Source organism: Notamacropus eugenii, chromosome 5, assembly GCF_028372415.1.
Source record: "Notamacropus eugenii isolate mMacEug1 chromosome 5, mMacEug1.pri_v2, whole genome shotgun sequence".
NCBI classification, from domain to species: domain Eukaryota; kingdom Metazoa; phylum Chordata; class Mammalia; order Diprotodontia; family Macropodidae; genus Notamacropus; species Notamacropus eugenii.
In genome coordinates this window covers 188,098,612-188,121,358 of record NC_092876.1, presented here as the reverse complement: position 1 = coordinate 188,121,358, position 22,747 = coordinate 188,098,612, and the positions used below count along the sequence as shown (strand labels likewise).

General features: G+C 39.3%; 1 protein-coding gene and 1 pseudogene across 1 annotated transcript in view; both read left to right on the top strand.

Moving 5' to 3' along the window:
- The window catches only part of LOC140507777 (mitotic spindle assembly checkpoint protein MAD2A pseudogene), a 57,683-nt pseudogene extending 45,577 nt beyond the window's left edge, over nucleotides 1-12,106 (top strand).
- LATS2 (large tumor suppressor kinase 2) overlaps nucleotides 12,105-22,747 on the top strand; it is a 75,646-nt gene continuing 65,003 nt past the window's right edge. Inside the window, exon 1 of the mRNA XM_072611698.1 lies at nucleotides 12,105-12,388. The gene's annotated coding sequence lies outside the window, so the exon portion shown is untranslated. The remainder of the gene's footprint in view (nucleotides 12,389-22,747) is intronic.

Sequence of the window (22,747 nt, the reverse complement as noted above, 5' to 3'; positions counted from 1 at the left end):
ACCACAGCAGATAAATCAATGTTTAGGATTGAAAAAGGATTCTCATTTTTGAAAAGTCAGACATTATTGATACCTGAAAGAGCAGTTAGTCAAGTGATAAGGTTGAAATCAAGACTGCAGAAGGTTGAAAAATAAGGGAAAGGAGAAGAAGTAGAGGCAGGGAATGTAAACAATCTATCTGAATTTGACTAAGAAAGGGAGATCCATAGGATGATATCTTGAGGGTAGGGTGGGGCCTGTTGAAGGTTTTTGTTTTTGTTCTTGGATTTTTTTTTTAAGGATGGGATAAACTTGGGCATTTTTGAAAGAAGTAAGAAAAAGAATCAGAAGGTAGTGAGGGGGGGAAGGGGGAAGGAGGGAGAAAAAGGGAGGAAACAGTACCAAGGACACAAAGGTTGGCCTTGGTAGGGAGAAGGGTTACATTAGGAGAGAGGGATGATGTGAAGGGGTTATGAGATGAAAAGTAGGAGAGAACAGGAAACTAATTGTAATGACTTTATTTTCTCAGTAAAGTAAAAGGTCAGCCAGATTCTCAGCAGCAGGAAAGGAGGGAGGGAGATGTTTGGGAGTCTTGAGGATATAAAAGCAGTTTTGGAGATCCTTTTGTGGGGAGTAAGATAAAGAATCAATTAGTAAAGAATAAAAAGATTGCTTCAGTGAGGATCAACTTGAAGTTCAATAGCATGAATTTTTAATGTACCCAGTTGGCAAGGTTGTATGACTACCTTTAAATCATTTTTTTCATGTGGATATGTGTGAATTCTTTATATACCTTAGCTATAAGTTCTTTGTCAGAAAAAAAATTGGTATGCCTTGATTTTAATGAAGTCATGCTGGTTTATAGTGCTTATTTTTACCTTTCCTAAGTGTTTATAAACCCTTTAGTAATCCACTCCAAAATTTTATCAGGAATCAATTTTAGGCTCACTAGTCTATAATATGAAGTATCCACCTTCTTTCCCTTTTTGAAAATCAAGAGCATTTATTTGAGTTTTCAGTAAAACTTCTCTCATTAGCCACAGTTCTTCAAAGATTGAGGATGGGTGTTTAACAATCACATTTACAAGTTCCTGTCAGTGCCTGAAGGACATAGTTAGTCTAGACCTGGTGGTTCAAATTAATTGAAGCCAGCTAGGAATTCTCTCACCATTTCCTTGCTTAGCCTTGGTTTTAATCCCCTTTTAACTACTTTTGGTCTGAAGAACATTCAAGGACTAAAAAAAAAAAAAACAAAATCCCACCAGGAACAAAAGAAATATTGAGCAGTTCTGTTGTCTATTGTTATTGTCCTTTCCATCCCAGATGGGCTTCTTATCTTTTTCTCTATCTGACTCTTGCCCTCTCCCTCTCCAGACAGTTAAAAAGGCCCAGCCTCAGTTTGAAGTGATCTTTGACTTTCCTGACACTATTCTGAAAGTGCCCTGCCACCTCTGTCTAACATGGCTGTTTAAAATTTTATTTAGCTTATGAGCTCCCATTGTAGCTACACTGGGGTTTTTTTAAGACACTTCTCTCTTTCCTTCCTTCAAATTTTGTTTTTAAGTGCCTCCTTTTTAAGTACCTCTTTGAAAGTATCAGGCCACTGGAGCCTACCTATTCTGTCTCTGAATTCTTTGAAATTTGCTCTCCTGAAGTCCAGGCTATGTCTAACATTCCTACTTTTATTTTTTATAAAGACGACATGGTTATGGCCTCCCAAGGTTCCAGGCCTTTCCAATTCATTAATCAGTGACCCCTCATTGGTCAAAATCAAATATAGAACAGCAGTCTTTCCTTGTTGCTTTCTCTATCTTCTAAAAAATGAAATTATTAGTAAGGTAAAGAACGTATTAAATTCTTTGGTTTTATCAGAGAACCCCTAGCAGAAGTGCAAGGGGTATAATTAGCTCAAGTCTCTGAGAGTTACAAAAGGAGTGACATCTAGCCTTGAAGTTTTATTCAGTATAGGGAAATCACAGTGTAGAAACTCTTTTCATAAATGTAGACTGACAACTTGATTATAATTTATGGCTTTTTTAGAAAGTTATCTGGAGGACTAAGAAGTTAAATGACTTACCTGAGGTCACACAGTTAGCATGTTTCAGAGGCAGGATGTTAGCCCAGATATTAATGATGCCAAGCCAGCTCTCTATCTTTTATGCCAAGCTGCTTTTCACCAATATCACAATTATAGCTTGTCTCTGTGCCAAATTTCTGATTTATAATATCGAATTCCTCCAGCTAGTCTTGTGGCCAGTATTATGCTCCTAACATTATACTAACTCATCATCAAAAAGAATTTACTAAGCATCTACTGTGTTCCAGGCACTGGGCTAAGTGCTAGAGTTCCTGCCCTCAAAGAGCTCCCATTCTTATAGAGGAGACAACATGCAAGAAATTATGTTTATACATGATATATGCAGGGTAATTGGGAGGTAATCTTAGAAGGAAGGCAATATGAGTAAGGGGAACTAGGAAAGGTCTCCTGTTGAAGGTGGCATTTGTGTTGAATCTTCTGGGAAACCAGGAGACTGAAGTGAAGAGGGAGAGCCATACAGGCATGGGGGATAACCAATGAAAAGGCAAGATGTGAAGAACAGCCAAGATCAATGATGTTGATTGTAGAGTACATGGAAGGAAGTAAAGTATAAAAACACTGGAAAGGTAGGGAAGATCTAGATTGTAGGGATGTAAAGGACTTTAAAAACCTAACAGAGTATTTTATATTTGATCCTGTGGGTAATAGGGAACCTCTGGAGTTCACTGAGTAATGACTTGCACTTTAGGGAAAGTACTTTAGCAGCTGAGTGGAAGATGAATTGAATGGGAAAGATTTGAGGCAGGGAGCCCAATCAGCAGGCTACTGTGATTGTCCAGGTATGAGATGATGAGGTCCTGCACCAGGGTGACAGCTGCATCAGAGGAGAAAAAAAGATATATACAAGAGATGCTGGGAAGGCAGAAAGACATGATCTATCAACAGATTCAATATGTGAGCTGTTGCTATTTCTTATTTCCTAGGATCTTTACTCAAATGGTCTTTATCATTTTTCATCCCTTAGGTTCATGGATTTCCATTCAAACAAATATTTTCTTGATCCTTCATAAATATTTGCTTAATGAAGGCATTAGTATACGATGTTTCTCCCTCACTCCCACCCCTTCTATCTCAGGCATGTGCCTGTTCCAAGTGGTGACAGCAAAGTATTTACATCACTACAAACCAGAACTTGATTGATGGTTCTATTGATTGCCTAGACCTAATAAAGTGATGGAGAAAATGTTAATTATGCACATTAAGTTTAAGAATGTGTTGTGGGTACATTTCCCCCACCCTCTCCCTATCTTCTTATTCCCCACTCCCCACCAGAGGTGGTTGTTAAATATTTACCAACATACCTCTGCTTTTATCTAATCAGCTCCTTTTGAACAACGTGACCCCTTCCATTGCCAGCCTCCTGAGCGACACTTCCGGGCTCATCGAGTCTCTGTGACACCTGTGAGATCATAGTCATCTCTTGTTAAGCTCTCCTACTTATTTGTTTATTACTTATATACTCTCAAGTATAAATAAGTTCATTAAATATTAGTTTCTCTCCTCTTTCCCATCCATGTCTCTTTTATGAATTAGTGAGCATTTCTTCTGCTGCGCATCTTCCTATATCTTGTCTGCTGCTTTCTATGTCTTCATTTTTCCAGGTAGCCTCTCCAGGTTGCACTCCTGGCCTTCTGGCCTTTCCCTACCATGCCACCCCACCCCCACCTTCAGTTTCATTTTTCTACTGTCTTATTAGAATATAAGCTCCTTGAAGTCAGGGATTGTCTTTCTTTCTGTTTGTATTTCTATTCCCAGAGCTTAGCACAGTGTCTGGCACACAGTAAAGGCTTAATAAATGCTTTTGATACATATAAGTGGAAAAAATAAAATGCTATTTTTAAAATGAAGATGATGGATACAAGGAAATATGAGAAGACTTAAGTGAAGAAAGAACAAGGAAAACTATATATATATACATATATAATGACTAAAATTAAAAAAAATAAAAATAAAAAAATAAAAATAAATGTTTGTTCACTTATTGACTTGACTCTAAGGTATCAGCTTTATCAACTACATTCGGAAATTTTTCTATTTTCTCCTCTTCCTTCCATCTGAAATTCTCTTATATATATCTCTCATACATATACATGCCCTCTCTAGGCAACTATATTTTCCCTGGCTCTTCATTCCTCCCTTTTGTGCCTTTACCCAGAAAGCTAAAATCTTTTTTCCAACACCATCTCTGATATCTTTTCGCTTCTCATACCTTCACTTTATCTAACCTTCCATTGATAGCAGTGATTAAGACATCCGTCATGTCCCCTAAATCCTTCAGTTTCCTGCCCAGCACTTCATAATCCCCAGATAGTTTTTCCAAATCTCTTCTCACAGTATCATTTCCCTGTCACATGAATCACCAAAAAAAACAGTAGTGGGTAGCAGTGATCCTCAGATCCTGCATGCCTAACCTCACAATACATCACACCTTCCACCTGTTCTCACCAGGATGACCTCTAAGCTACCTCCAGATCTTTTGACAAGAAATTACCAAGCCCCACAACAGAGATCTTGCTGAGGCCAGTTATAGATGTCCTTGCTCTTGGTTCATATGTACCTCACTTTACCTTCTATGGATCATAAGAAGGTCCTCACTCTTTAGGAAGCATAGATCCATCCTCTGTGGGAAGAATATTGTAGCCATTATTTCTCAAAGGTCCTTCTTCTACCCTTTCTTCCTAGTATTACTCTGCCACCTCCCAATCTCTTGAAATTCATTCTCCTTTTTTGGATTTGCCTCTGTTGCATTAGAGCAGGGGTTCTTAACTTAGAGCCTATAAACTTTCTTTTAAATTTTGGTAGCTATTTCAATATAATTTGTTTCCTTTGCAATCCTACGTATTGTAATATATTCATTTAAAAACATTCTGAGAAGGGGTCTATGTGGTTTGTCCTTCGTTCTAGAAGAAGACCGTGACATCAGGGAAATGATGACATGACTCGCAATTGAATTTGATTTGAGTGAGGGAGTGAGGGAGAGAGGGAGGGTTGTGCAAGGTCACCAGCCTCATTTTCTCCTCCAGAATCATCTGAGTCCAACAGCCAGATAAATGGAGATGGCTCAGGACGCAGTGAGGGACTTTGACCTTTTTAAACTAAGGTCTTTTCAAGTTCTCATTTTGAGTGAGGCAATGCCCATTCAGTGAATAGGCCTCTTTAAGAAGTGAGTCAAGGAAAATAACTGTGAAGTACCACATCATACCTGTCAGATTAGTTAACATGACAAAACAGGAAAGTGATAAATGTTGGAGAAGATGTGGGAAAATTGGAACACTAATGCATTGTTGGTGGAGGTGTGAACTGATCTAAACATTCTGGAGAGCAATTTGGAACAATACCCAAAGGTCTAGTGCATACCCTTTGACCCAACAATACCACTTTCAGGTCTGTATCCCAAAGAGATCATAAATACGGGAAAAAGGGTCCATATTTTAAGTAGCTCTTTTTGTAGTAGCCAAGAATCAGAAATTGAGATGTCCATCAACTGGGAAATGGCTGAACAAATTGTGGTATATGAATGTAACAGAATACACTTGTGTTATAAGAAATGATGAGCAGTCTGGCTTCAGAAAAACCTGGAAAGACATATGAACTGATGCTGTGAAATAAGCAGAACCAGAAGAACACTGTACATAGTACACAGTAACAGCCACATTATGTGACAACTGACTTTGATAGACTCAGCAACGCAAGGATCTAATCAATGCCCAAAGACTCATGATGGAAAATGCTATCCACATCCAGAGAAAGAACTTTGGAGTCTGAATGCAGATGGAAGCAGACCATTTGCTCTCTTTTTCTTTTGCTGTTTTGTTTTGTTTCTTCTTTCTCATGATTCCTCCCATTAGTTCTAATTCTTCTTTATATCATGACTAATGTGAAAATATGTTTAGTATTCATGTATAGGTAGAACCTATATTAGATTGCAGGCCCTGTTGAGGATGGGGGAAGAGAAGGACAGGGAGAAAATTTAAAACTTAAAATTTTATGAAAGTGAATTTTGAAAACTAAAAATAAATTAATTAATTATTAAAAAGAAAAAAAAAGTGAGTTAAGGAATGGTCGGAGTCTATAGGTTTAATGAGATAGCCAAAAAGGCCCATGACAAAAAAAAAAAAAATGGCTTAAGTATCTTTGCATTAGACTATTTTCTCTTCTGTTATGTTTGGTTTGGTTTGGTTTTTCTCATGGTTTCTCCCATTCCTTTGAATTCTTCTGTGCAACATGACTAATGTGAAAATGTGTTTAATGGGAATGTATATGTAGAGCCCATATAAGATGGCATGTTGTCTTGGGGAGGGAGTGGGGAAGGAGGGGGAGAATTTAAAACTTATGGAAGTGAACGTTGAAAATTGAAAGCAAGTAAATTTGGTGGGAATAAAAGAAAGAAAAAAAAAGAATCTTTGCTTTAGCAGCATTTTTCGTCTTTATTTTTTTCTAGACGCAAAGTAGTAGCGGACAGAAGACTGCTCTTAAAGTGAGGAATATCTTCTCACTTCAACTCCTACTCTAACTCATGTGGCTCTGTGGCCCTGCTCAAGTTACTGTGTTCTCCTACATATCTCTCCAGTACTATAAGCTACAGAGAAGGTGCTGACTTGCACTGGTAGAGAGATGTCATTATCTGGGAGTCCCTTCTCTATACTAAGAAAATCAAAGATACACTTCCTATACTCTATCCTATTTTTCCCTCTAAAATTATCTTCTTGACAAGGCAACATGTTCTCCTCCATGATAAGTTAGAAAGAAGTGAGATCTTCTTTCAAACTAGTTTGCATTTAGTGCATGTCATTATTATTTGTCTGTATCTGAAATATTGACATATGGCACCAAAGCAGTGGAAAGAATGTTGGACCTAGAATCAAAGGACCTGGGTTCAAATCCCACTACTGTCACCATCGATGTGACTTTGAGCAAATTATTGTCCCTTTCTGGGTCACAGTTTTCTTATCTGTAAAATGAGAAGGTTGAGCTATTTTGGTGAAGAGGTTCTTTGACCTGGTATCTCTGAACTTTTATTTTAAATTTTTTTGATGACTATTTTTTGTAACCTTATACATTTTAATTTTTGGGAGTGTGACCCTGGGCAAGTCACTTAACCCCAATTTCCCCCCACACACACACACACACTCTGAGAAGGGATCCATATGCTTTACCAGACTACAAAAGGGGTCCATGACACGAAAAAAAGGTTAAGAAACTCTGGTACAGTAGGAAAAACACTGACTGTGGTGTCAGAGGGCATAGGCATGTGGTAGTACTTCAGAGTTGTTTTAATATGCATTTCTTTAATCAATAGTGATTGAGAGAATTTTTTCATACAATTATAGATAGCTTTAATTTCTTCATCTGAAAACTGCCTGTTCATATTTTTAAAAACAAGAAAAGGAAAAAATCAGCATAACTGATCAATACATTGAAAAATTCTGAAAATATGTTAAATGAACAATATCCATGACCTCCATCTCTTCAAAGGAGTGGGGTAAGCGTGTCTTATGTCTCATCATTAGAGCCATGATTATTCTTTGTAATTTTACAGCATTCACTTGTGGATTCATTTTTGTGTGTGCATGTGGGTTTTCTTTCTATTTCTATTTTAGTCATTGTGAACATTGTTTTCTTAGCTCTGTTTACTCTGCATCAATTCATGTAGCTCTTTCTATTTTGCTCTGTATTCATCATATGCTTAATTTCTTATAGCACGGTAAAATAATTTGTTTAGCCACAATTTGTTTAGCCATCCCCAGTCTGTCAACAAACATTTATTAAACACCCAGGTGGACACCACTTTTGAACGCTGTGGATAAGTTCACTTACCTTGGTAGTATACTTTCCAGGGATGTACACATTGACAATGAGGTTGTTGCACGCATTGCCAGAGCTAGCTCAGTGTTTGGGAGGCTCCAAAGGAAAGTATGGGAGAGAAGAGGTATTAGACTGACTACCAAATTGAAGGTCTACAGAGCCATTGTGCTGACTTCATTGTTGTATACCTGTGAAACATGGACAGTCTACCAGTCCCATGCCAGGAAACTGAATGGCTTCCATTTGAACTGTCTTAGGAAGATCCTGAGGATCACCTGGCAGGATAAAGTACCAGAAGCTGAGGTCCCTACTTGAAGTAAATTGCCAAGCATTCAAACTATGCTTCAGAGAGTACAACTCCAATAAGCTGGCCACGTTGTTAGAATGCAAAATGTATGCTTGCCAAAAAGACTATTTTATAGAGAACTCACATGGAACAGGTGATCACATGAGGGTCAGAAGAAGTGATACAAAGACACTTTCAAGGTCTCTCTCAAGAACTTTGGATTTGATTGTGCAACATGGGAGACACTGGCACAGAACCACTCAGCATGTGGCTTGCCCGCATCAGAAAGGGTGTTGTGATCTATGAGCAAAGCAGAATTGAAACAGCACAAAGTAAACATAGGATGTGCAAATTTGGAGTATCCACCTCAAATGTTCACATGCACTGTTTGTGCCCACCCTGTGGTAGAGCATTCTGAGCTCATATTGGCCTGATCAATCACAGTCGGACCCATAGGAGCTTGACTCTAGCATAGTGATGTCATTTGGGTCTTCTTTGAGAAATAAGGACAACAACCACTAAGCACCCATTAGGTTCCAGGTATTATGCTAAGTGCTGAAAAGTACAAAGAAAGGCAAAAGACAGTCCCTGCTTTCTCAAGGAGCTCACAGTCTAATGAGGGCGATAGTTGAGATATAGACCAAGACCATGTACAAACAAGGTATATTCAGGGTAAGTTGTCGATAATCCCAGAGAGAAGACATTAAGGTTAAGGAGGACTAGGAAAGGCTTTCAGTAGAAGGTGGTGCTTTTTTAATTAAGACTTAAAGGAAGTTAGGGAAGTTAGGAGTCAGAGATGAGGGGGTAGAGTGTACCAGGCATGGGAACAGGTGCCAAGTGGTAAAAGTACCTAAAAAAGAAATATAAGCCCTGCTTTTCAGGGGCTCACAATTAGACTACTGCAATAAATACTACAATATACAGAATACAGATATTACTAAAATAACTTTAAAAAATTAATTTAAAATCATATCTTGAGAATTTAATATTTATCCCACTCAATATTACACCAATCCCCATTAGATTAAACAAATCAAAACTTTTAATCTAAATAAAAGTTATGTAATTTATGTAATTTTTCCCATTGTTCCTAATCTTGGGATCTGCATTCACCCTTTCTTGGTCCCAAATTACTCCATTTTCACAGTGACTGGAAGCTTTCCTTCTCTCTAGCCTAGGCAGAAGACAGAGGAGTTTTCTCTTCTGTCCTAGTTAATACCCTTTCTTTCAGAAAACTAGCTAATCTAATCTCACTGGCAGATTGTGACCTGTCTAAAATAGGGTAATCATATGATAATCTTAAAGAGCTAATCCTCACCTAGTCTAACAGATCTGGATTCATCCCAAATCAAATTCCTGAACTCCTGAAACTTCTTACAATATCCTTTGCCCCATTTACTGAATTTCTTAACAGAGACTATTTACTGTCTCCTGGATGCATTCCCATCTCTAGGTCTTTGCTTACATGGTTCTCATGCCTAGCATGCTCTCCCCTTCCCATCCCCCATCCACACCCTGGCTTTAGAAATTCTAGTCATCCTTTACGATTCATCTCAGAGGCTATCAGGGGTGGGAAATCTGTGGCCTCGAGGTTCCCCACCGTTGGCTAACTCCTCCAAGAAAATTCTCCCTATTGTCTCATTTAGAAATTATCTCTTTCTTTTGACCTCACAAAGTACTTTGTACCTGTCTTCTGTTCCTACACAATCCCATTCTGCAACATCATTATTGTATGCTATTCCATATGTGTGTATGTATCCTTTGCTAGACTGTGTTTTAAAAAGGCATCTACCATGCCTTAATTATCATAAATCCCCCAACACCAAATACAGTGCTTTGTACATAATAGGAGCTTAATACATGACTGTCCAAGGAAAGAATTTATATATTAAAAAGATATTCTTGCTTCCCTAGGCATGACTCTCTCCAGGCTCTCTTTTTATCTATCTGGTCATTCCTTATAAATTATGTTTTAATTCATTCATCTATATCCAGTTTCTTACTTTTAGGTATTTTCCAAAGCTCATTCCTAGGTCCTCTCTACTTCTCTTTGCACTTTCACTCCCTTCCTGTTCTCATCTGCTCCCCTATATTCAGTTATCCCCTCCAAAAAGATTCCCAAATCTAAATGATTATTCCCAACCTCTTCGGTCTTAGATCTCCAACTGCTTGCTAGATAGTGACACTTGGTTGTCCCAACTCAAAATGAATATGTCCAAAATTGAGCACACCTTCTTCCCAAACCTGTCTTTAATCCTTTAAATTTCCTTACTATTTTTGACAGAACCATCATCTTCCCAGTCAACCAGGTGTGAAACCTCAGTCATCCTCAGCTTTTCACTCTCCCTTACCCTCCATATCCAAGCTAGTGCACCAAGTAGAGTCAATTTACATCTTTGTGATTCTATCTTATCTTCCTCTTCCTCTCCCTACTAGCTCCTTCTCTCTCCAAATAGAGGTCTCAGGTCTTTCCTATTTATGTAACTTTGGGAGATCCATTGCTGGGTCACCAGGGACTGGGACATTGGACCCTCCTTCTCCTATACCTGGGCATTCAGCATGGACCTCTTTCTGAGGCCTAGGCAACCTCCCCAACCATTATTCTGCCTGCCTCTATTATAATCAATGTTTAACACAGTACTGGGCACATAGTAAGTGTTTAACAAATATTTATTGATTGATAATTAAGCAATTAAGTAGTGATAAAGATCCAGATACAATAGTATTCTAACCTTAGTTTTAGCACAATAGAAATACAGGAACTCACAGCTCACAGGCTGGAATAATCTGAGGAGACTTCCTGAAAGCCAGGCATATAAAGGTAGGAAGACAAATGAAGCAGTGTTGAAATAATCCTGAGGAGCAATGATCTACTGTATTGTTATTATTCCCCAGGAAGTATAAATGACTCAAAAAAAATACAGTAGTTTATTGTTAAATGAGAACTAGTTCTCAATGTGGATATTAAGTCCCCCTCTAACAGATGGAGATAGTAAGTTAATATTACATTTCACGGACTGATGATTTCACTGGCATTGGTTTTTGCCCACCTCCACAACGCAGAATGCAACTTCTTTGTAACTCAGTAGACTTTGAAAGTTAACCATGCTCAAAAACTTCATCACTCGGTGACCGAACTCGTGAAGAGCCTCCATAATACTCCGTTGCTTGTTTTAAGGTAGGACTCTCTTAAAGAGAGGCTAAATAACTTGTTGAACTAAACATAATGGAAGATTCAGGAATAGATTCTGGATCTGACTCCCCTCCCAGCTTCTCTGCACAATCGCTTCATTTTCGTTTGCTACAAAGTACACAGCCCCGAAGTGCTAACGCAGCACTGTACAAAGTACACACACACACACACACACACACACACACACACACACACACGTCACTCAATACTGCCAGCAGAAAACACACTGTTTTATGCACTGTACTGCAGTTCAAACAAAATATACGAGGTCAAGTGGGACTGGAGGGAGCTTAAGTTCGGTTTGCAAAGAGACAGCCTTCGTTCTTTGCGCGGTCCGATGGGTCCTTTAAGGAATTAGGAGGGGTCCCCTTGCTTGCGCCATGTTTCTGATGACTGCCAGCTGCTTGGTGACTCGCTTTCCCCTCCAGCCCAGTGGGTCTACGCCTCGGCAGCCCCAGGGAGATCCTTAAAGAAGCCAGCGGCAGCACGGGCCTGTGGGGCTACAAACTTTTCCAAGGGAGAGCTGTGGGGCGGGGGCAGAAGTGCAGAAATAACAGCAACCAAAGCTGGAGAATCCGTCACTGGCCGGGGCCAGAGACGGTGCCCCGGCTGGGTGACGGGGGACTGGGAGGGCGCAGGAGGTAGGAGCAGCGGCCGGACCCACAGCGGCGGCTCCGGCGGCTGCAGGAGCCCCGCCCGGGCTGGTATGCGGGCGGAGAATGACGCGGGAGGCGGGGTCACGTGACGCCCTTGGAATGCCAACAATGTAGCGAATGTCCCACTTGGGTCTGCGCGTTGGAACAGCGGCGTGAGCGCCCGGGGAAGATGGAGCAGCCGCCGCCGCAGCAGCCCCCGCCGCCGCCGCCCGCGACTCCTACGCTGCTGCCGCCTCCGCCCGGGGCACCCACCTCCCTGCGGGGCCAGCAGCGGCCCGAGCCGCCCGTGCCCGGCCGCTCAGCGCGAGAAGCCGCCGAGGCGCCGCTGGTCAGCGGCCCCCGCTGTTCCTAGACCCCACCCGTCTCTGGAAGTGAGTAGGCGCTGGGTGTGGAGTGATTGTGTGTGTGTGTGTGTGTGTGTGTGTGTGTGTGTCTAAGTGTGTAAGAGGGGGGCTGCAGTTATCAAAAGTTTGTCCGGGGGCTGCCAAGCTCAGGGTACTCCCTCTCCTCCTTCCAGTCCCCCACCTTCGCCGCGGGAGGTTCCGGACCGTCCGTCCGCGACGCTCCGCCGCGTGGGGCTGGCTCCGGCCAAGGGCAACGGCGGCCCCCCACTCTGGGGCGGAGAGTAGAGGGACCGAAGGGAAGTTTTCCCCTAGTCCGCCCCAGCTACTTCCCATTGGAGGGAGATAGCACCCACCCGACCCGGTGTCGGGTCGGGTCGGGACGAGGACGGTCCCAGAGCATCCTGGAGGGGGGTGAATTCGCCCGGTGGAGCGATGGCTCAGAGAGCCCATAACTCCGTCTCCGCCGTCCCCGCCGCCTCTACTGCAGCGCAAACTAAGTTTGGGACAAGTTGGCAGGGCACGGGCCGCGGGGACTTTGTCCGGGCGGTGAAGCTCCGGGTGCGCCTCTTTGTTGTGCGTCCCCAGGAATGGCTTTTCTGTGGTGTGTGAAGAAGGGGCAGGGTTACCCTTTTCTACCCAGCTGGCAACTGGAGGAGTCCGGAGACGGTGTCCTCCCTGGGCGGGGGTGGGGGAGATGCCTCTCTCATTCCTTAGAGGCGGAGAGAGCGAGAGGACCCGGGGATGTTGAACTGGGCTTTTCCATCAAAAGGTCCCTTGAGTCTAGACACTCTGATTCTGCTGGGGCGCTGCTGGCCCCGGGGCTCTTGACAACTCGGTTCTGTTTGGCTCAGCTGGGCCAGGCCCGTCCCAGGGGCAGTTGCACGTCACTGGTTGGGATGTCCCACGCAGGCCTCAATACCCTTGGGGCTCAATCCAGGCTCTCTCCCAGGCTTTTTTCTCTGTAAGTTTCCCTTTCTCCTTCATAAGTTTGTCTCGCTGTTTCCAACAAGCTCTTTAAGTTTCGGGAATACTTTCGCCGCGGTAGTTCTGGTGGCAGTTGCATAACATGTCTTCCCTGTGTCCTAGTTTAGCTGACTTTTCTGGGACTTGACTTTCTTAACTTCCTAATGCCACGCGCTCGCACTAACCCGGAGCGTTTATTTCCCCGGACCACCGAGGAAGGTGCTCATTGTGTTGTCTTGACTTTTTTTGTTTGTTTGCATATTACCTATCTACATTACCTGTCTTTGGAAACAAGGAATTTCAATTTTCCTTTTGGGAAAAATGCAGCCTATGGGACCAGATTGGCAGAAGACTGGAGCACTTGGCCGGAAAGCTTTTAATGTTTGATTCTTCCCAAGTTTTCTGTATAGTGTATCAGAATAAAACTACATCTGTATGTCTTGTTGGTATGGAGACGGCATGGTTAGAGTAACCTCCTAGGAGGAAATAGTCCCGACTCACCATGTGACCTTGAGCTGGTAAATACCACCTATATATTCCCTGCGGTGAAGTGAAAGCTAATGCTATTAAAAGCTCTGTCTACAGGATACTTTGTAAGGAAACATCAAGATGTATCTTTAGGAGTTACATTGTGTGAATAAAATAGGTTTTGGATAAGGACAGCAGCTGTTACATTATGGAGGAGGAGAGAAACACATTTAGGGCAAACTTAAAGTCTTCATTTGTAACATATGTGGTGACCTGAGCTTTGTGAACAGCGCTAAGCCAGAGAAGGTAATATTAATAGAGAATGTCAGCAATACATACGATAAGTAAAAATTCAAGTGAAATCTTTTCAGAAATAATTTTTTCATGAATTTGTTTATTTTTAAAGCAAACTTTGTGAATACTTTTAAGGCAGCCAGAATGAAGCAGGAATTCAGTTCCTAATTTCTGTTTGGATCTCAAATAGTCTGCAAATTGTAAAATTTTTGAAATTGGTGGGTAATGTGAAGCAAATAAAGGTGAAAGTAGATAGTTGTTTACTTTCAGAAAGGTTGTACCTAGAAGATTTTGGCCTTTATTTTAGGATAAATATCTGCTGCAGGTTGGATTCCCTAACATCTGCTTGAGAACCATTCATTCTTGGAGTGCTACAAGGAATGAGCTACTTCCGACCTTTTTAGCTTGTTTCACAATGCCTATTGTAATTCAAATGTATCACTAAATTAGAACTTCCAAATTCAGCAGAAATGAACTGTTCAGAAAAGGGTCTTTTAAATTTACATGACAGTTTGAGTTGACCTCATAAAATTTGGTCTAATTAGCTCCAGTTACATAGAGAATTCTGCTTAATGAATATATGTGTATTCCTTTGAAACGAATTCTCTGAGCACTTAATCAGAAGAGTCAAAGTCAGAAACTCAGATAATTTTGAAATTGTGTCTTAGATAATAACTGGTGTGGAAATATTCAGGTTAATTAGTAGGATCTTAGAAACTTAGAGCTAGTAGGGACATTAGAGACATAGAGTGTAAACCACCTCATGTAATTTGAAGTAGTTTTCAACTGATACTAAAACAATACATATTTCTTTCTCTTTTTTACCAAGTCTTTATGAAGCATTGGGAGGTCAAAGTTTATAGATAAAATGTCTTATCATTTAAAGTACTGTTTAGTTCCTTATGTCATCCCACAAATCTGAAATCTAAGAAATGTTGATAAGTTCACAACATAACACATAGTAAGTTGAGAAGTGATTTAAGGAGTTTTTCTGTGGGATGTACAAGGTAGATTGTCTTTAAAAAATAAGAGATAGAGACTGGACCTGAGATCTCATTGATACAGGAAAACTCTCACAGAAGGAAATTCCCTTTATCGGGACAGGTCTTCCTTCTCTGAAACTTTGTAATTCTAGAGAGTTTCCCAAGGCACTGAGAAAGTTAAATGATTTGCCCAGAGTGACACAGCCTATAAGAGCCAGAGACTGGTTTGAATTTTTGTCTTTCTAGTTTTCAGGTCTGTTCTCCTCCAGTATACCACAAATCAGACTAATCTCATTATGCAAGCCAATTTAAAAAGTTATTTTACAATTATTTAACTATAAAACTTCACAGTAATATTCCTTCAACAATTTTTTTCCAGCTGTTACTTTCTTGAAAATTGTCAAAGAGAAATATCTCCACTTTGTCTGCCCATAGTATTGCTTTTACTGAGAGATTAAGGTGTTTTTTTAGGTCCCATCTCTCTCGGTGATCTATCTACCTGGGCGAACTAAAATGATGTTTTGCTGGGCATATAAAATACATTAAAAAACAGTAAACAAGGACATGAGCAGAAGAAAAATAACAGCAAATATTGAAAATAGAACTTGGTTAAGATTTTTAAATGAAGGTCATAAATTGTTTTTTAATATTCTCCTCCTCTTCAGGGTTACTCTTACAGCCTTTCTCTATTATGGAGGTGAGTCTAAGTTTTTTCCTAAGCCAGTTTAACCTTTTTACAGATGAGGGAACTGATGCCCAGGAAGATTAAGTCACTTGCCTAAGGTCTTACAGGTACTGTCAAAGTCAGGGTTTGATTTTAGCTCCTCTAATTCCAAAAACTGCCTCCCATTTAATATCTGTTCAAACTTAGGTAAACATTTTAACTTCTCAGGTCTTCTATATTTCCTTATCTGTTACATAATGACATAGGACTAGATGACATCTGAATTCTCTTTCAGCTCCAGATCCATGGTCTGGTTTCTTCCTGTAAGAAGTAGAACCTCCACTTCCAAAGCCAGTGCTTGTACCATTCTGTTGTTCAGCTGTGTCTGCTTCTTTGTGACCCGATTTGGGGTTTTCTTGGCAAAGATACTGTAATAGTCTGCTATTTCCTTCTCCAGCTCATTTTACAGATGAGGAAACTGAGGCAAACAGGGTTAAGCAACTTGCCAGGGCCAGATTTGACCTTAAGTCTTCTTGACTCCAGGCCAGGTACTCTATCCACTGTGCCACCTAGCTGCCCTTTCTACCACTGTGCTGCACTGCTTTTCTTTTTAAGACTGGCAGTTTCTGCACAATTGGGAAGGGTTCCAGTAAGGACTGAGCAACAAATGCCCCCTATAGGCTAGCCCTTGGAAATAGGAAGAAGCTCAGGAGGAGATGATGTTTTTGTTTTTTCTTTGGAGCTTTCTTCTCTTGAAGATTGCCCCTAAGTCAGGAAACAGTAGGAATCTACATCAGTGGAAGGAAGGACACATTTATTAATCACCTGCTATGTGCCAGATATGGTGCTAATGAATTGCTTTACAAATATTATCTCATTTAATCTTTATAACAGCCTTGGGAGGTAAGTGCTATCTTTATGCTCCTTTTTACAATGGAAGAAACTAAAGTTCATTGAGTTGCCCAAGGTCATAGAGTTAGTAATCAACTGAGGGCATATTTGAACTCAAGGCCTCCTGCATCCAGACCCAGTGTTCAGTACAATGCTCCATCTAACTGCCTGCATAGAAATAGAAAGAAATAACAGTGAACTCAGAAAACATTGAGAGTTTGAAGTATAAAAATTTAGTGTGTGCTCCCCACGGTAGCATTCTAAACTAACCAGCACCAGTGAACTTACTTGTGGCAATTACTTTTTAGGATAGACTGACTTATTATCCTTTACTCATCAGTAATTCATATATATAACATAGTATATCAAAACTATTATTTATGGGAAGACATACAACATTATTTTGCAGGTGTGTTTAGCAATTGCAGTTATTTTTATGACTGTTACACTAAAAATCTTCAGGTTTGCAAATCACTTAACTGATATACAAAAGCTAGATAGGAACATAAGGGAACTGTCAAATGATGGCCCTAGTATGAAACAAACTTGGGGATCAAAGTCATTGGCTGAATAGTGGGCAATTTGATGAAATGAAAGGTCAAGAGTTAGATGGCAAACCTCTGTCTGAATATTGGCTCTTTGCCTCCTCCTAATCTTTAAAAAAAAATTTTTTAAGGTTTATTGATGAATGTAATTTTTATATTATGGTACTTTCTGGAAATACTGCTTCTCTTGACTCCTTCATATCGAACCTTTCTTTGTAATAAAGATAAAACAATTAAGCAAAAACCTCTGAAATGTATACAGCATTTTATCTTAGTAATCCCATGACTCTCTACTGTGAGGAAAGTCAGAGACTTCTCATTATCTGTCCTCTCCCGATTATCATTGGTTTTTCAGTTACTCAGAATTTGGTTTTGTTTTAATGATCTTTTTCTACATTGTTGGAGACATGTTCTGATTCTCAGCTCTTACATTGCTGTATCAGTTCATAAGTATTTTCTATGTTTCTCTGAATTCCTTGTATTCCTCATTTCTTATTCCACAAGACTTTATGATCCTTTACATTCATATACAGCTATTCCCAGTTGATGAATACCTGTTTTGGTTTCAGTTTTGCTACCAAAAAGAGTGCTGCTAAGAATATTTAGGTTTACTTTGACCCTTTGACCTCCTAAGTTGGGGGGAATGGGCAGTGATTCTAAATTGATAGCCAGAACTTTTGTTAACCAATTCAACAACAGTTCACCAAAAGTATATTAGTTTTCTTGTTTTCTTACTGACCTCTCCATCCCTGACTGCAATTATTTTTTGTCTTGGTCAGTTTGCAGGATATAGAATGGGGAGAAATCATTTCATTTTAAAAGACTTTACTTTGGACTGATTATCCCAAGGTCCTCCACTGAGTGACTGCATCCTACCTTATGGATTTTACTTCCTAACAGGCCCTGCTTTTTTAGTGAGAGAAATTACCTCATCATCCCTGCCTGTTCACCTTTCTTTCCTAAATCTGAGGAATCTTTCCCAGGAAGTTTTGTATCCTTGAAACAACCTACATATTTATTCCACCAAGCTTATGACTTTTCAAACCCTCTTGAAAGCATACCTTCTTAAATAATCTGAATGTGACCTATATACTATTAAGTATTAGGAAAAATCTGTCATTGTTTTAAATGCTTTTTATTCTTTTTTAAACATTTCCTAATGATTTCCCAATGACTGTCCCCTTCTGTCACACACCTGACCCTCATAAACTTCCCTTGTAACAAACAAATATAGTCAAGTTAAATAAATGAATTGGATGGTCCATGCTCAGGTTTTCAGGTGCTTTTATCCCAAAAATACCTGAAGAGTTCAGTTATGATACACACAAATATACACATACACACATACACATACATATTTAAAACATCTATTTGCTATGGGTGTTCCTTTTATACCAAGATCCCATCCAAAGAACAAAGTTATAATAAGATTATATTGTATTTACATGGCATTATGGATATTTGAGTAAAAATTTGATATACATATATAGCTATTTCAGTATTTGAAAATACCTGTCTTGATCACTGTAGGTACTCCATCCACTTTCTCAGACCACAACTCCTCTATTCCTTGGAGTTGGTTTCATGAGTTGCCATAGTTGAAAAAAATTCATTACCTGGTAGCCAACTTTTTTGGTGTAGAGCCTCTTCTGTACTTAGATTGTTGGAGAACAGTCCCTTGAAGGGATGGCAATTGTAGCCTTTCCCCATCTTTGTGGAATCTAATGAGAGTCTCCGTTTATTGGTATTAGGGTCTTAGATAGGCCTCAGAGACTGTTCCATGCCAGTCAGTCATCAGAACAGGTTTTTAACAGAGGTTGAAATGCTCTGTTTTAGTTTTCCATTTAGATTTTAAGCTTCTTTGACCCATTTCTTATGTAAGTTATATCAAATAACTTAATGGCTAGTATAATATCCAGCCATATAGGGGTTTGATAAAATGTTTTGAATTTATTTTTTAAGTACTTTAAGAGTAGGGACTGTTTCATTCTTCGTTTGTTTCCCCAGTCACCTTGCACAGTATCATAGTAAATAGATTTTTAAAACATGCTTCTTTATTTGGTGCATTGGGCATTTTGGTTGCTGTATATTTAAGGAAAAACATTTTTTAAGTCTGACCCATTGAATCGAACATTGGGAGTGAGTTTTGATAAACTCATGTTAGAGAGCATACTTAAAATAATGCAGATGTATTAAGTTCTTGGGACCAAGAACAAAAATGTATATTCTTGGGTACAGAGTTTGCCATTTATGTCTGGGCTCAAAAGTGGAAAATGACTTTCCTTTCTAGTGAGCAGTTTAATACTTTATAACCTGTGGGGTCTTGCTGTCACCCTTTAAGTATGTTTTAAACTGATTGGTAATGGCATCTAGAGAAATGTAAAAATTTAGATTATTCCACTTAAATGGCCAGTGGTTTTGATTGTATTTTTTTCCTTGAGGGCCCAGCACCCACTTAAAAAAAACAACTCATATCCCAAATGCTTTGGAAAGGGTAAGATTTTAAAAAATCCTTTTGGAAAAATTTTCTCATCCTTAACCTCATTTAATAAGATGATAAAGTGCGTCAGAATGTTTTGCTTTTATTCACTAATCTTGGTTTGACTTATTGCATTCCCATTGTAAATCCTTTCAAGGGTTTGTAATGTGGACACTAAGTAAGTTGTCTCCTAGCCAAAAGTTTAGCACACAAAGTGTGTATCTGAGAAAATAATCTCTCTTCTTTATGAAACCAAAGAAATTTGTGTCCTTTCCAAGCAGGCAAACAGGCAGGCATGAATGCAGCTTACTATTTTAAAAAACAGTAGTTTTTCACTTAGCTGTTTTTAAACATATTCAGAGTTTGTTGAGGTTTTTTTTAAAGAAAAATACCTGTGGTGTTTTTTAGTTCATATTACATACATTTCCTACAAGATTATGGTGAAAGGAGGTAGGCGAGCTAAAACAGTGTGTGGCACCTCATTCCTCCACCCTCTAAGTTGGAGAAAGGTTTTAACAGAGAGCCAAGAAGTCTGTTTTAGAATCTGTTAAGGGCAAATTCACTCAGCACTTAACCCATGTATAAATATAGACATCAACTCATGAATGTTGTCTGACTCCTACCTGCACTGGTTAATTTTCATAAATGGAATTTTTCTGTTACATTCAAAGATTTTGCTACAAAACTCCAAGCTATCTTTCGGGGGACACTTTATTGCAAAATAATCAAGCTTTATAGGATTTCCATGTGGTGACTGGTGAATATGGCCATTGAGACTTGTATATTTAATTGAGACTTGTGTCTTCATGGTTTAGCCCCAGGCTTTGTGCCATTACCTCTGTGCTACCTATTGTTTCTTTTCTGATTTTCATAATTCTTTCTAAAGAAATAGCTGTACTTAAAAAACTAAGTACCTGAATGTGAATGATGACTGGCTATCTTGCTTTTGTCTATAATTCTTATGAGGCTCATTTTTTATAACCATGTGATGTTATATGGATCTCATTTTGTTGATTTAAGTTTATAGCTTCAAGTTCAACAGAAGTATATTTTCCCTAGAAAAAAGGATTAAACCCCACAATTTGGTTATGTTGCTACCAGGTACCTTTGTTACAACCCTATAGTGTGAACAGTAAAGGTTGTGCCAAAGGCAAGTTTGGCAGACTTTTATCTCTGTCTGTCAAAGGATATTTTTCTTCCTCAATTTTTTGTTTCTATTTCTATGTTTAAAGCAAAAAAAAGTAAAAGACAACATTTAAAAAGCATTCAGTCACTGAATTTAAAGAGGATAATCTGTAGTAAGCTTTTAAATAATCACTTATATGTAATTTGGTACCATTTTCACTAGTCATTAATTTGTCACTATGAGTCATGGATTAATTTAACCCTAGTCTTATCCCTAGACTTGATTGGATTATTTCTAATTTACTGAGATGCTTAATCAATCAATCAACAAGCATTAATTGCCTCATATGTTCTAAGCAAAGGAAATGTAAATACAACAAAAATGAAACTGACTACTCTCAAGGAGCTTACATCCTCCTACAGGATTCAGCATGCACATGTATAAAAAATATAATGCCTTACGTTAAAAAAAAATTAATTATCAAAAATTTTATCATGACTTTTTCATTTAATTTCTTTATGTATTTTGTTTTTATATCACCTTTATTTCTTTTAAATGCATTTTTGAGTATCTTTTTTTTTACATCGCCAAAATTTCCCCAAGTTGTCTCTCTCTGCCCTCTACCAGAAAGCCATCTCATATAACAAATAATACTTTTAAAGAAAAGATGGAAAAAGAGAGGAAAAAATAACAAAAAATAATACATTGAAAAAGTCTGAAAATAAGAGCAATGTACCACAACTTGTGGACCTGTCACCACTGCGAAGGAGTTGGGTGGAGTTATCTTTTCATAGGGTGGTTAGTTAGGTGGCACAGTGGATAGTGTGCCAGACTTGGATTCAGGAGGACTCCTCTTCTTGAGTTCAAAGCTGACATCAGACACTTACTAGGTGTGTGACCCTGGGCAAGTTACTTAGCCCTTTTTGCCTCAGTTTCCTTATCTGTAAAATGAGCTAGAGAAGGAAATGGCAAACCACTTCAATATCTTTGCCAAGAAAACCCCAAATGGAGTCAAAAATCTGAATCAGACATGACTGAAAAATGACTCAACAACAGCATTTTCTCATATTTCTTTGGAACAAGGCTTATTCTTTATAATTTTGTAACATTCATTTTTGATATTTGTATGTTGTCTCCTTGGTTAGGTTGTAAGCTCCTTGAAGTCAAATCTGTTGTCTCTTATTGTATCCCAGTCACCAGTGGAGTGTGAAACAAGTCTGTGTGCTTGCTCCCATGCTTTTTAGCATGATGTTTTAAGCCATGTTGTCAAACTCTTTCAGTGAGGATGGACACTGCATCAAGGTCAGGTACTGCACTGATGATAAATTCTTGAACTTGAAAAGGCTACAAGCCAAGACCAAAGTGGAAGGAGTGTTGGTGTGTGATTTTGTATTTGCAGATGATTATGCACTCAATACAGCCTTTGAAGCTAAGATACAACCAAGTATGGATCAATTCATTGCTGCCTGTGCTAATTTTGGTCTAATAATTAACACCAAGAAAACACAGATGCTGTATCAGCCAGCACTACACCATCCATACATGGAACCATTGGTTACAGCAAATGGAGAAGTTTTGAATGCTGTGGATAAGTTCACTTACCTTGGCAGTATACTTTCCAGGGATGTACCCATTGATAATGAGATGGACTCATGCACTGCCAGAGCTAGCTCAGTGTTTGAGAGTCTCTGAAGGAAAATATGAAAGAGAAAAGGTCTTAGACTGATGACCAAACTGAAGATCTACAGAGCTGGTTTCATTGTTGTATACCTGTGAAACCTGGACAGTATACCAGTGCCATGCCAGGAAACTGAATCACTTCCATTTGAACTGTCTTAGGAAGATTCTGAGGATCACCTGACAGGATCACCACACACTGAGGTCCTTCCTCAAACCAAAGTGTTAGGCATGCAAACTCTACCACGGAGAGCACAACTCCAATGGGCTGGCCATATTGTTTGAATGCCAAACGT